Below are 11,581 nucleotides of genomic sequence, written 5' to 3'. Positions count from 1 at the left end.
ACCCTTATGGCAGAAAGTGAAGAGGAACGAGAGAGCCTCTTGATGAAAGTGAAAGAGGAGAGTGAAAAAGTTGGCATAAAGCTCAACATTTAGAAAACAAAGATCATGGCATCTGGTCCCATCAAGAAACAGTGGAAACAGTGTCAGACTTAATTTTTTTGGGCTCCAAAATCAGTGCAGATGGTGATTGCAGCCATGAAATTAAAAGACGCTTACTCCTTGGAAGGAAAGTTATGACCAACCTAGATAGCATGTTGAAAAGCAGAGACATTACTTTGCCAACAAAGGTCCACCTAGTCAAGGCTATGGTTTTTCCTGTGGTCATGTATGGATGCGAGAGTTGGACTGTGAAGAAAGCTGACCGCTGAAGAATTGATGCTTTTGAACTGTGGTGTTGGAGAAGACTCTTGAGAGTCCCTTGGACTGCAAGGAGATCCAACCAGTCCATTGTAAATGAGATCAGCCCTGGGTGTTCTTTGGAAGGAATGATGCTAAAGCTGAAACTCCAGTACTTTGGCCACCTCATGCAAAGAGTTGACTCATTGGAAAAGACCCTGATGCTGGGAGGGATTGGGGGCAGGAGGAGAAGGGGACGACAGAGGATTAGATGGCTGGATGGCATCACCAACTCGATGGACGTGAGTTTGAGTGGTCTCTGGGAGTTGGTGATGGACAGGGAGGCCTGGTGTGCTGCGATTCATGGGGTCACAAAGAGTCGGACATGACTGAGCAACTGAACTGAACTGACTGATCCCTGCTTTAAATTTTACTATTATTTCCTTCCCAATCCAGATGTTGAATTTAGTTTTCCTTTCTTTTTATTGTTTCTGAAGGTATAACTTTAGATTTTTGACTTGAGATCTTTCCCCCTTTTTAAATGTAGGCATTTGCAACTATAAATTTCCACCTTAGTATTACTTTTAATGCCATCCCATAAGTTTGGTTATGATGTATTTTTTTTCATTCATCTTAAAATATTTTCTAATTTCAGTCATGACTTATCATTTTGACCCATTGGTTAAGAGTATATTATTTAATTTCTACATGTTTTAAAAAAATTTTTGTTTTCCTTTTGTTGAGAACTAGCTTCATTCTACTGTTATCAGAGAAGATATGTTTTACAATTTCAGTATTTTAAAAATTATTGAAAATTATTTTGTGGCCTAACATGTTTGTACTGGAAAATATTCCATGTGCCATGTTAAAATATGTATCTTGTCTTTGTATATGTCAGTTAGGTCTAGTTTATTATGTTTTCAAATCCCCCATATATTTTTTATTGTTCTTCTAATGACTTCATACATTATTGAAAGCAGTATATTAAAGTCTCCAACTACTGTTGCTGCTGTTGTTTAGTTGCTAAGTCGTGTCCGATTATTAGCAACCCCATGGACTGTAGCCCACCAGGCTCCTCTGTCCATGGAATTCTTCAGCCCATTTCCTTCTCCAGGGGATCTTCTAAACTCAGGGATCAAATCCATGACTCCTGCATTGGCAGGTGGATTCTTTACCACTGAGTCACTTTGGAAGCCCCAGTATTCTTAATGGACATGTGTTTGCTCAGTAACTCAGGTGTGTCTCTTTCTGATCCTATGGACTGTAGCCCTCAGGCTCCTCTGTCCATGGTTTCCCATGCAAGAATACTGGAGTGGGTGGCCATTTCCTTCTCCAGTGGATCTTCTTGTCCCAGACCAGAGAAGCCTAACTACTGTTGTAGAACTGCCTATATCTGCCTTCCTTTCTGTCAGTGTTTGCTTCATATTTCTAGGGCTCTCTTTTTAGGTACAGATATGTTTATAATTGTTATATCTTCTGGATGGATAGACCCTTTTATTATTATGTATCCTTTTTTATTGTAACAGTTTTGACTTAAAAGTCTATTTTATCTGATGTTAGTACAGAACTCCAGTTGCCTTTGGGTAGTATTTGCTATCTTTTACCATCCTTTCCTTGTTAACTTATTTGTGTCTTTGGATCTAATGTGAGTGAGTCTCGTGTATACAGCATATACAGATATACAGATCACGTTTTTATATCCATTGTGCCACTCTCTACTTTTAATTTAAGATAGTTTAATCTATTTATTTTTAAAGTATTCCTGATATCCAAGGACTTCTGCCATTTTGCTATTTTCTAGCTTATGCATCAATTTTGTTCCTTTTTACTTCATTATTGCTATCTTTTGTGTTTAATTGATGTTTTTTAATGTACCACTTATATTCCCTTATTTTCCTTTCTATATAAAAGTTATTTTCTTAGTGTCTATCCTTGGGATTTCAAAGAACATCTTAAATTTATAGCAATCTAGTTTAAATTAACATCAACTTAGCTTTTATAGTATACAAAATATGCTCTGATAAGCTCCATTCCTCTTCCTCTATGTCAGGTCACAAATTTCATCTTTTTTTAGTCTTATATGTTATTTCCAGTAAGCAAAGAGATTTCCCTACATACCTAAAAAAAGACATCCAATTCATGAAAATAACATTAATGTAATACTGCCATTCAATTCATAGACTCTGTTCAAGTTTCATAGATTGTCTCAATAATGTTCAAAGGGTCCAGTGCATAATCATGTGCTGCATTTAATGGTGATGGCTCTTTAGTCTAGAGTAGCTCCTTAGATTTTCATTGATTTTCATATTCTTGGTCCTTTTTTCACTCCAGTTTTATTGAGATATAATTGACATACAGTACTACATAAGATGTATAGCATAATGATTTGGCTTACATATTAACACCTCATGAGGTTATTATCACAATAAGTTTAGTGAACATCCATCATCTCATGTAGCTGTACAACTAAAGAAATAGAAGAAAAGTTTTTCCTTATGATGAGAACTCTTAGGATTTACTCTCTTAAATTTCACATATAACATAAAGCAGAGAGCATTACATTTATCATGTTATACATTACATCCCTAGTACTTATTTATAACTGGAAGTTTGTACCTTTTGACTACCTTCATCCAGTTCCCCTCCCCCATACCCCACCTCTCATAACCACAAATCTGACTTCTTTTTCTATGAGTCTTTTTAAAAAATATAATTTACCTTCAACACTGTTAGGTTCTGGTGTGCAACACAGTGATTTAGTATTTCTATACATTTCAAACTGATCAACATGGTAAATCTAATTAACATGTGTCACCATACAAAGATATTGCATACTTATTGACTATATTTCTCACACTGTACATTTCATACTTATGACTCATTTTTTTTTTTTTTTTTTTGTAACTGAAAGTTTGTACCTCTTAATCTCCCTCAACTATTTCTTTCTTCTTCTCATCTCCTCCCCTCTGGCAAACATCTGTTTGTTCTCTGTATCTTCAACTCTGTTTCTGCTTTATGTTTGTTTATTTGTTTTTAGATTCCATATATAAGTGAAATCATAATACTTGTCTTTCTGTTTCTGACTTATTTCACTTAGGATACTACTCTGTAGGTCCATCCATGTTGTTTCAAATGGCAAGATATCATTATTTTTTATGACTGATACCCAATTATAGACACACACATGAACAAACACACACACACGCACACACATACACACACATCTTCTTTATTCATTCATTTATTGACAGTCACTTAGGTCGCTTCCATATCTTGGCTATTATGCTGCAGTGAATATAGGGGTGTGTATGTCTTTTCTAATTAGAGTTTTGTTTTCTTCAGGTAAATATAAAGGAGCAGAATTTCTGGGTCATATGGTAGTTCTCTTTTTAATTTTTTGAGGAACTTGATACTCTTCACCTTAGTGGCTGCATCAGTTTACATCCCCACCCACAGTTTCCCTTTTATCCACACCCTTGCCAGCTTACGTTATTTGTTGTCTGTTTGATAAATGACATTTTGACAGGTATGAGTTAATATCTCATTTTGTTTTGGTTTGTATTTCCCTGATAATTAGTGATGTTCAGCATCTTTTCATGTTCCTGTTGGCCATCTGTATGTCTTCTATGAAAAAATGTCTATTCAGGTCCTCTGCTTTTTTAAATTGGGTTGTTTTTCATGTTGAGTTGTATGAGTTCTTTGTATATATTTGATATTAATCCCTTATTAGATATAATGTTTGCAAATATCTTCTCCCGTTTAGTAAGCACCCTTTCTATTTTGTTCATTTTCCCTTGTTTTTGTTTTGTTCTATTTCCCTTGCTGTGCAAAGGCTTTTTAATTTGATGTAGTCTAATTTGTTTATTTCTGCTCTTGCTTGTTTTGTCTCAGGAAACATGTTCAAAGAAGTATTGCTAAGACTGATGTCAAAGAGCATATTGCCTGTGTTTTCATCTAGAAGTTTATGGTTTCAGATTTTACATTTAAGTCTTTAATCCATTTTTACTTTATTTTTGTATGTGGCATGAGAAAGTAGTCCAGTTTCTTTTGCGTGTTGCTGCCCAGTTTTCCCAGAATCATTTATTGAAGATGGTTTTCCCCATTGTGTATTCATGTCTCCTTTGTTGGAGGTTAATTGACAACATAATTGTGTTGATTTCCAGGCTCTTTTAATTCCATTGCTCTATGTGTCTGTTTTGTGCCAGTCTCATTCTATTTTGATTACTGTAGCTTTGTGGTATAGTTTGAAATCAGGGAATGTGATAAATCTGGGTTTGTTCTCCTCTTTCAAGATTGTTTTGGCTATTAGGGTTCTCTAGGGTTTAACTCTTCAACCTCACTAGTGAATATTTTAACTCAGCTATGGTACTTTTTGAATTTAACTCTTCAACCTCTCTAGTGAATATTTCAATTCAGCTATGGTACTTTTTAGCTTCAAAATTTGTTTTTTTCCATTTTAAAATTTCTTTATCTTTATTGATGGCAAGAAACATTTTAAAATATTATATAAATAATAAATATGTATAAAAATTTACTTATTTATAAAATAATAGATCTTTGTTTATTCTATTTGGCAAGACATTGCTTTCCTGAGTTTCTTTAGGTTTTTGTCCATTGCTTCCTTAAGCTCTTTCAGCATATTTAAGACAGTTCATGTAAAGTTTTCCTCTTGTAAATACAATGTTTGGGCTTCCTTAGTAATGGTTTCTTTTAATTTCTTTTTTCCCTTGTAAATGGGCCATATATTCTTATGTCTTTTTGCATGCCTCATAATTTCCTATTGTTGAAAACTGGACATTTTGAACATTAAAAATGTGATAACACTGAACATCAGATTTCCCCCTTCCTCATGGGGTTTGTTTGTTTGTCACGGGTTGTAGTATTTTGTCTGTTTAGTGACTTCTCTGGTGTATTTTGTAAAAATGGTGTATTTGTCATAAATGGTCACTGAAGTCTGTTCCATTAGCTATTGATTGGACAGATAGCTCGTTAAACTCTTGGATCAAGAAAAAGCTCTCTCAGTCTTTGTAGCTGATCTTTCCATATGTATTGAGTCTGGCTTCCTGCTAAGGCGCTTCAGTCGTGTCCAACTCTGTGCGACCCCATAGACGGCAGCCCACCAGGTTCCACCATCCCTGGGATTCTCCAGGCAAGAGTGCTGGAGTGGGTTGCCATTGCCTTCTCTGTTTCTTCAATCTGCTGCTGCTAAGTCGCTTCAGTCATGTCCGACTCTGTGGGACCCCATGGACTGCAGCCTACCAGGCTTCTCTGTCCATGGGATTCTCCAGGCAAGAACACTGGAGTGGGTTGCCATTTACACTCGGGCATTTTATAACTCTGCCTTTGTCCTCACTTCCTTCTTGTGCAGAGCTTGGATGACAGCTAGAGGAGAGGGCTTAGGGATTGCTTAATATTTTTTATCATGCTTCTCATGTTGGCCATATGCATAGCCTTTTAAATTTCCAGGAATATGTGGAAACTTTTATTCCCCAAAGCATCCTCCTTAGCCTTTCCTTTGGCTTTTCATTGTGTCTGGTTTACCTCAACTGATATCCATTGTTTTAGGTGGAAGATGCTATTTCATTTGCCTTTAAAATGTTTTTGACAAATGCTCCCTTCTGTGCACTCACTCATATACCCCGAGAGAGTTTCAGATTTGGCAAAATAAGGCAATCTTTTTGTGTTAGTCCTTCAGGGAATTGCCATCCAGATCAAAGCCAACTGTCATAATTTTTTAGAACAAGGTCCAATCTGCTCTGTCTGATACCAGGAACCAATTCTGGGCATGTGAATTGGTGTTTCACGAACCCAAAGGTGTGGATGCAGAAGGAATAAGCTAAAATGCCACAAAGCTCTGTTAACTGGGTTTTAGTCACTTTTTTTTCTTACTAAAATATTTGCTTTGACTGTTTTGTGGAGTTCTGATAAATTTGATTCTGATAGTTTTCATCAGTTTTTTTTCTCTTTGGTATTTTTGTGGAGGGATTGGCCCTAAGGATCCTTTACTGCATAATTTTCACTGATGCCATGCCCACTATGTGTTGTTATAATCAATATCTTATTAATTAGAATGAGCAAAAATAGGTCACAAGAAGTCTCAGAGTGGCTGAATTCTCTGGACATGGACCACATTTCACAAAGCCACAGAGTAATAGTCAAGATATAGGAAGTATCAAAAATTGAGTCACCTAACTGCTAGTGGATGGTTCTTTCCACCAGACCAACTTATCCTTATGGCTAGCTAAAAAGGTTCTCAGTACAGGTCAATTTTGAAGAAGTCATCTGTATTTTAATTTCAGATAATTGGTAAGTAAATTTCTTTCATGATGGTTTAGTTTCCAGAGGGCTGTCCCTGAGTAGTCAAAAGTCATATGGTCACTTATCCTCATTCTAAAAACAAGTATTATCAGGCTGTGAGGCCACCTTTCATACTTGTGATCTTTGTATATTTGGTTTCATCTTAGTAAAATTTTCTTTACCTACCACCTTTCCCTCTAATGAGAATGTCCAGGCATTCTTTTTGGTCTTGAGGACTGTTTTCTGTCCTCTTCTGATAGGTTATTCTAACTAGAGTTCTCCCTTCTAGAATCTCTCTTGGCTCATTTTCTTTTCTGTTTGTAGAAATTACATTCTGTTTAGTTCCCCTTAGCCCAAGTGATTATGTAGTGTACAGAATCAGTAGCCAGAGATAATCAATTAAAATGTTCTAAGTCTAGGACTTTTGACTTGTCTAAGGTCTGGGTAGAAAAGTGAATGGATAGCAGTGATTTTAGATATTAATATTTTACCATTGCCCTCATAAGTGTGCTCATAATTCTCATCCTATGTGTCCTGACTTTTGGTTCAGAAAAATTTGATACCTATGGATCACCTTGGTGAGTGAGTGACATGGGACTTTCTATGTCGGTTTCTTTTTCTCATGAACCTTTGAGAGCTAATATTCAGTGTGCTTTTCCTTGTTGTTGATTTCTTTGATTTATTGGGAAATTTAGCTAAGAGCATTTGACTTTGCCTTGATGGAAAGAAGATAAACTATGTCTTGTGTATGTGTGTGTGTGAGAGATTTCATTTTCTTAGTGCCTTAAATGAGGAACAGATTTGAGTCTTTTTCTTAAAAAAACAAAAGCCAAAAAAAAGGAAGTGAAGGCGACTCAGGTAGCTATTAATAGTAACTTGGAGTATGTTGGAGTGTTGATATTCTGCTAATATTTGCCAGGAAGGCTGCGGAAAAACCTTACAGCCGAATGTTCTATTTTGTTGTTAATGTGTCTGGTGACAATTCTTTCTTGTAATTCATTTGAATGCCTTGTAACTCTGGATGGAGCTTCCTGGTCATTTGTTAGTCCTGCTATCTATGAAAGACAAATGGGTATCAGCAAGAGTGCTGTTTTCTGTGCTTTCAGAAAATAGGGCTGGAGAGTTTACAGACTAGTCTTCCACACTGTGACACTTTGCCTGAGGCTAGTTTTGAGGCAAATTTAATAATTATATTAATAAAAATAATAGCTATTAGTTATCAAGATGTCAGATGACAATTACACTTTACACATTATTTCTAAATATTGCAACATTGATATTTGCATCTCTACTTTGTACATGAGGAAACTGAGGAGCAGAGAGGGGAGATAACATGCTTCAAGTTACACAGTAAATGGTTCAAGCCGAGGTCTCCCTGAATGCAAAGCATTCTCTCTCTTTCCACTGTGCCTCATGATTTTCAAGCACTATTGTTTGCTATTGGTAGTATGTTGTTTAGTTTCTAAGTCATGTCCAACTCTTTTGCCCCTCATGGACTGTAGCCTGCCAGGCTCCTCTGTCCAGGGGATTTCTCAGGTAAGAATAGTGCAATGGGTTGCCATTTCCTCTTCTAGGGGGTCTTCCCAACCCAGGGATCAAATCTGCACCTCCTGCATTGGCAGTTGGATTTCTTACCAGTGGGCCACCTGGGAAGCCCATTGGTACTATATATATGCTTTTTTTTCCTGGTCCTTGAATATGAATATATGAATATATGCTATATACCAGGCATTAATATTTTCTTGCAAAGTAAATATTAGTACCCTCATTTTACAGGTGAGATGATTTTCCATTATACTATGCCACCTCTCCTTGCTTTTATTTGCCCATGAACTAGGTATCTTTGAACCATGCTATGACCCTTTTTGTCCTATACTTATTATCTTCCCAGGCCTATGTTCCAGGTGATTCCATCATCTTGTTCCTGCATGCTTGATGGGTGCTAATGATTTCCTATGTTGCCTTTCTGAATTGTTAGCATTCTCTTAGGGCCCACTGGAGAAGGCAATGGCAACCCACTCTGTACTCTTGCCTGTAAAATCCCATGGACGGAGGAGCCTGGAAGGCTGCAGTCCATGGGGTTGCAAAGAGTCAGACATGACTGAGTGACTTCACTTTCACTTTTCACTTTCGTGCATTGAAGAAGGAAATGGCAACCCACTCCAGTGTTCTTGCCTGGAGAATCCCAGGGACGGGGGAGTCTGGTGGGCTGCCATCTATGCAGTCGCAGAGTTGGACACTACTGAACTGACTTAGCAGCAGCAGCAGGGACCCACAGGCTTACTGCTTCTTATGAAAACAAAGTTACCCAAGCCTGGTGTTCCTCAGCTGTGATGGAAGTTCACATTTACCTGGGCCTATATAAAATCACCTCCATGGGACTCATTGACAAGGGGAACTGTCTTAATCTGCTCAGGCTGCTGTATCTAAATACTATAGACTGTGTGGCTTATACGACAGACATATATTTCCTCACAATTCTGGAATCTGAGAAGTCCAAGATCAAGGTACAGGCACGGTCAAATTCTGCTGAGAATCCTCTTCCTAACTGGCACACAGCCGCCTTCTCACTGTATCCTTGCATGGCAGAGGGAAGAAAATGAAGCCAGCATTCTAGTGTCTCTTCATTTAAAGGCACTAATCCTATTATCGGAGAAGGCAATGGCACCCCACTCCAGTACTCTTGCCTGGTAAATCCCATGGACGGAGGAGCCTGGTAGGCTGCAGTCCATGGGGTCACTAAGAGTTGGACACGACTGAGTGACTTCCCTTTCACTTTTCACTTCCATGCATTGGAGAAGGAAATGGCAACCCACTCCAGTGTTCTTGCCTGGAGAATCCCAGGGACGGGGGAGCCTGGTGGGCTGCCGTCTGTGCAGTCGCACAGAGTCAGACACAACTGAAGCAACTTAGCAGCAGCAATCCTATTATAGGGGCCTACCCCTATTACCTCATCTAAACCTAGTTACCTCCCAAAGGCTCCACCTTCTAATATTGTTGTATAGGAGGTTAGTGTTTCTGCATAGGAATTTTGCAAGGATGTAAGCATTCAGTTACGGCTTAACAGAGAACCAACACAAATAAATATGTCACATGATCATGCTACTTGCTGTGCTATGAGCAATAAGTACTCTATCTCTGACCCAAGAGTCTTTCATCATCTTTCAGTATCCATGAAAAAGTATGTTTTATCTCTTTGGTTTAAAAGTAGGGGGAAACCCAGACTCTTTACAGTTTTTGACAAGTACTCTACCCTGGGTTTTTCAATTTAGCTTATAGGAACAGGCTTTATCCCTAGCCCTGAGTGAGTGCTGGCTACTGTTCCCTGCAGTCATTTCAGGTGGTTCTTTCCCCTCCCTTGGTTAGTTTCTTCGCATGTATGTTCTGATCAACATTCTATTGACTTCCAGGGTTCTGTCTGCTACTCCCTCCTGTCTGATTATCTGTGCTACAAACTCCTTGTTCTTCTTGTACTCACAGCTTCTTTCTCTCTTGGTCAGAAAACCCATTAGACTTTTCCTCTATTCTCTCTGCCTGCACCCTGCATGTGTCCTGGAAACTCTTTTGGGACAGTAAACTGGCACAGTCATTAGTTTCAGGGATTACTATCGTTCATTGCTTGGTGTACTATATCTTGAAAACTCTCGTTTATTATTGTCTCAGGTTTTTGGGTCCTTTCAAGTGAGAAGATTATCCAAGCCCTGTTACTCAACCTTGGCTGCAAGTGGAAATGGAATCTTTGTCTTTTGAATGTGGCCTTGATATTTAAAAACAGCCCAAAGAGAGTGGTGAGTAACTTATCTGTAAGGTTGGCCGTCAAACTCGCTAACTCCTCACAACCCCCTTTTCAAAAAATATGTGGTACTAAAAGTAACCAACCTTTTTCCTCCTGTGGTTTTAACATTTCTGTGGTTTAGAATTATTTTTATGAGGAGGAATTTTCGTGGATTTCCTCCACTCTTCCCTCTACTAATTTACTAGGCAGTATAACCTATGGAAGGTTAAAAGTTCTGAGGAAGAAAATTAGGGTTATATTTTTAACTATCATCCGCTCTTGCCCTACACTGCTGTTAATTTAGGAGACGTATGACTTTTCCTTTTTTGGTGTATTATCTTCTCACTCTTGGTGCCGTGACTCAGGCTGAGGCTCTCATTTTCTGCATACCCCACTCCTAACTGTTCTTTCTTTTTTCTGTCCTTTACATTAGGGCCAGACTAACTTTCTGGGGGAAAAAGCCCCAAAATAGATCTGACTGTGTCATTTTACCTCTTAAGATGGTTCCCCCTTAAATACAGAATAATATTTGGTCTCCTTTTTTGTCCACAGTCTCATCTCAGCTTAAGTTTCTCCATTCATTTTATATAACACAATTTCCACCGTCCACAACATTGCAAGCCATAAATGGCAGTACTGTCAGGTGATCGTAAACTGAAGAGACAACTCTGCCTTTCTCTTATGGGTCCAGCTCTGTCCCATCTTGCACACTTGCTTCTGCTAGCTTCTTTTCCAGGAATTTTCCATTTTATCTGCCTTCAAAGACATTTCTCAATTAATAAGTACTCCAGAAAGCCTCTCAAGAGGCCTCCAATTGGGATAAATTCCCTTGTCCCTTATTTTCTTATAGCCCATTGGTTGCACTTAGTTTTTTTGGGCTTCCCTGGTGGCTCAGACGGTAAAGCGTCTGCCTGCAATGCGGGAGACCCAGGTTCGATTCCTGGGTAGGGAAGATCCCCTGGAGAAGGAAATGGCAATCCACTCCAGCATTCTTGCTCGGAAAATCCCATGGACGGAGGAGCCTGATAGGTGACCTGCAAAGAGTCAGACAAGACTAAATGACTTCACTTTCATTTATCAGACTCTGCTTTGGTTTATTTGAGTAAATACCTCTCTCCCTCAGTGGACCGTCAGTCTGTGGAGTGGAGGTATTTACTGCCTTATTTTTCTTCA

General features: G+C 38.4%; 1 non-coding gene across 1 annotated transcript; it reads left to right on the top strand.

The window, feature by feature from the left end:
* Positions 1–11,288: 11,288 nt before the first annotated feature.
* TRNAC-GCA lies at positions 11,289–11,360 on the top strand. Its single transcript has one exon. It is a non-coding gene; the product is annotated as a tRNA-Cys (tRNA).
* Positions 11,361–11,581: the final 221 nt, after the last annotated feature.

Source organism: Bos indicus x Bos taurus, chromosome X (assembly GCF_003369695.1).
Source record: "Bos indicus x Bos taurus breed Angus x Brahman F1 hybrid chromosome X, Bos_hybrid_MaternalHap_v2.0, whole genome shotgun sequence".
In the NCBI taxonomy this organism is placed as follows: Eukaryota; Metazoa; Chordata; class Mammalia; order Artiodactyla; family Bovidae; genus Bos; species Bos indicus x Bos taurus.
Note: the sequence above shows the minus strand (reverse complement) of the source record. Positions and strands in the feature narration are given on the sequence as shown.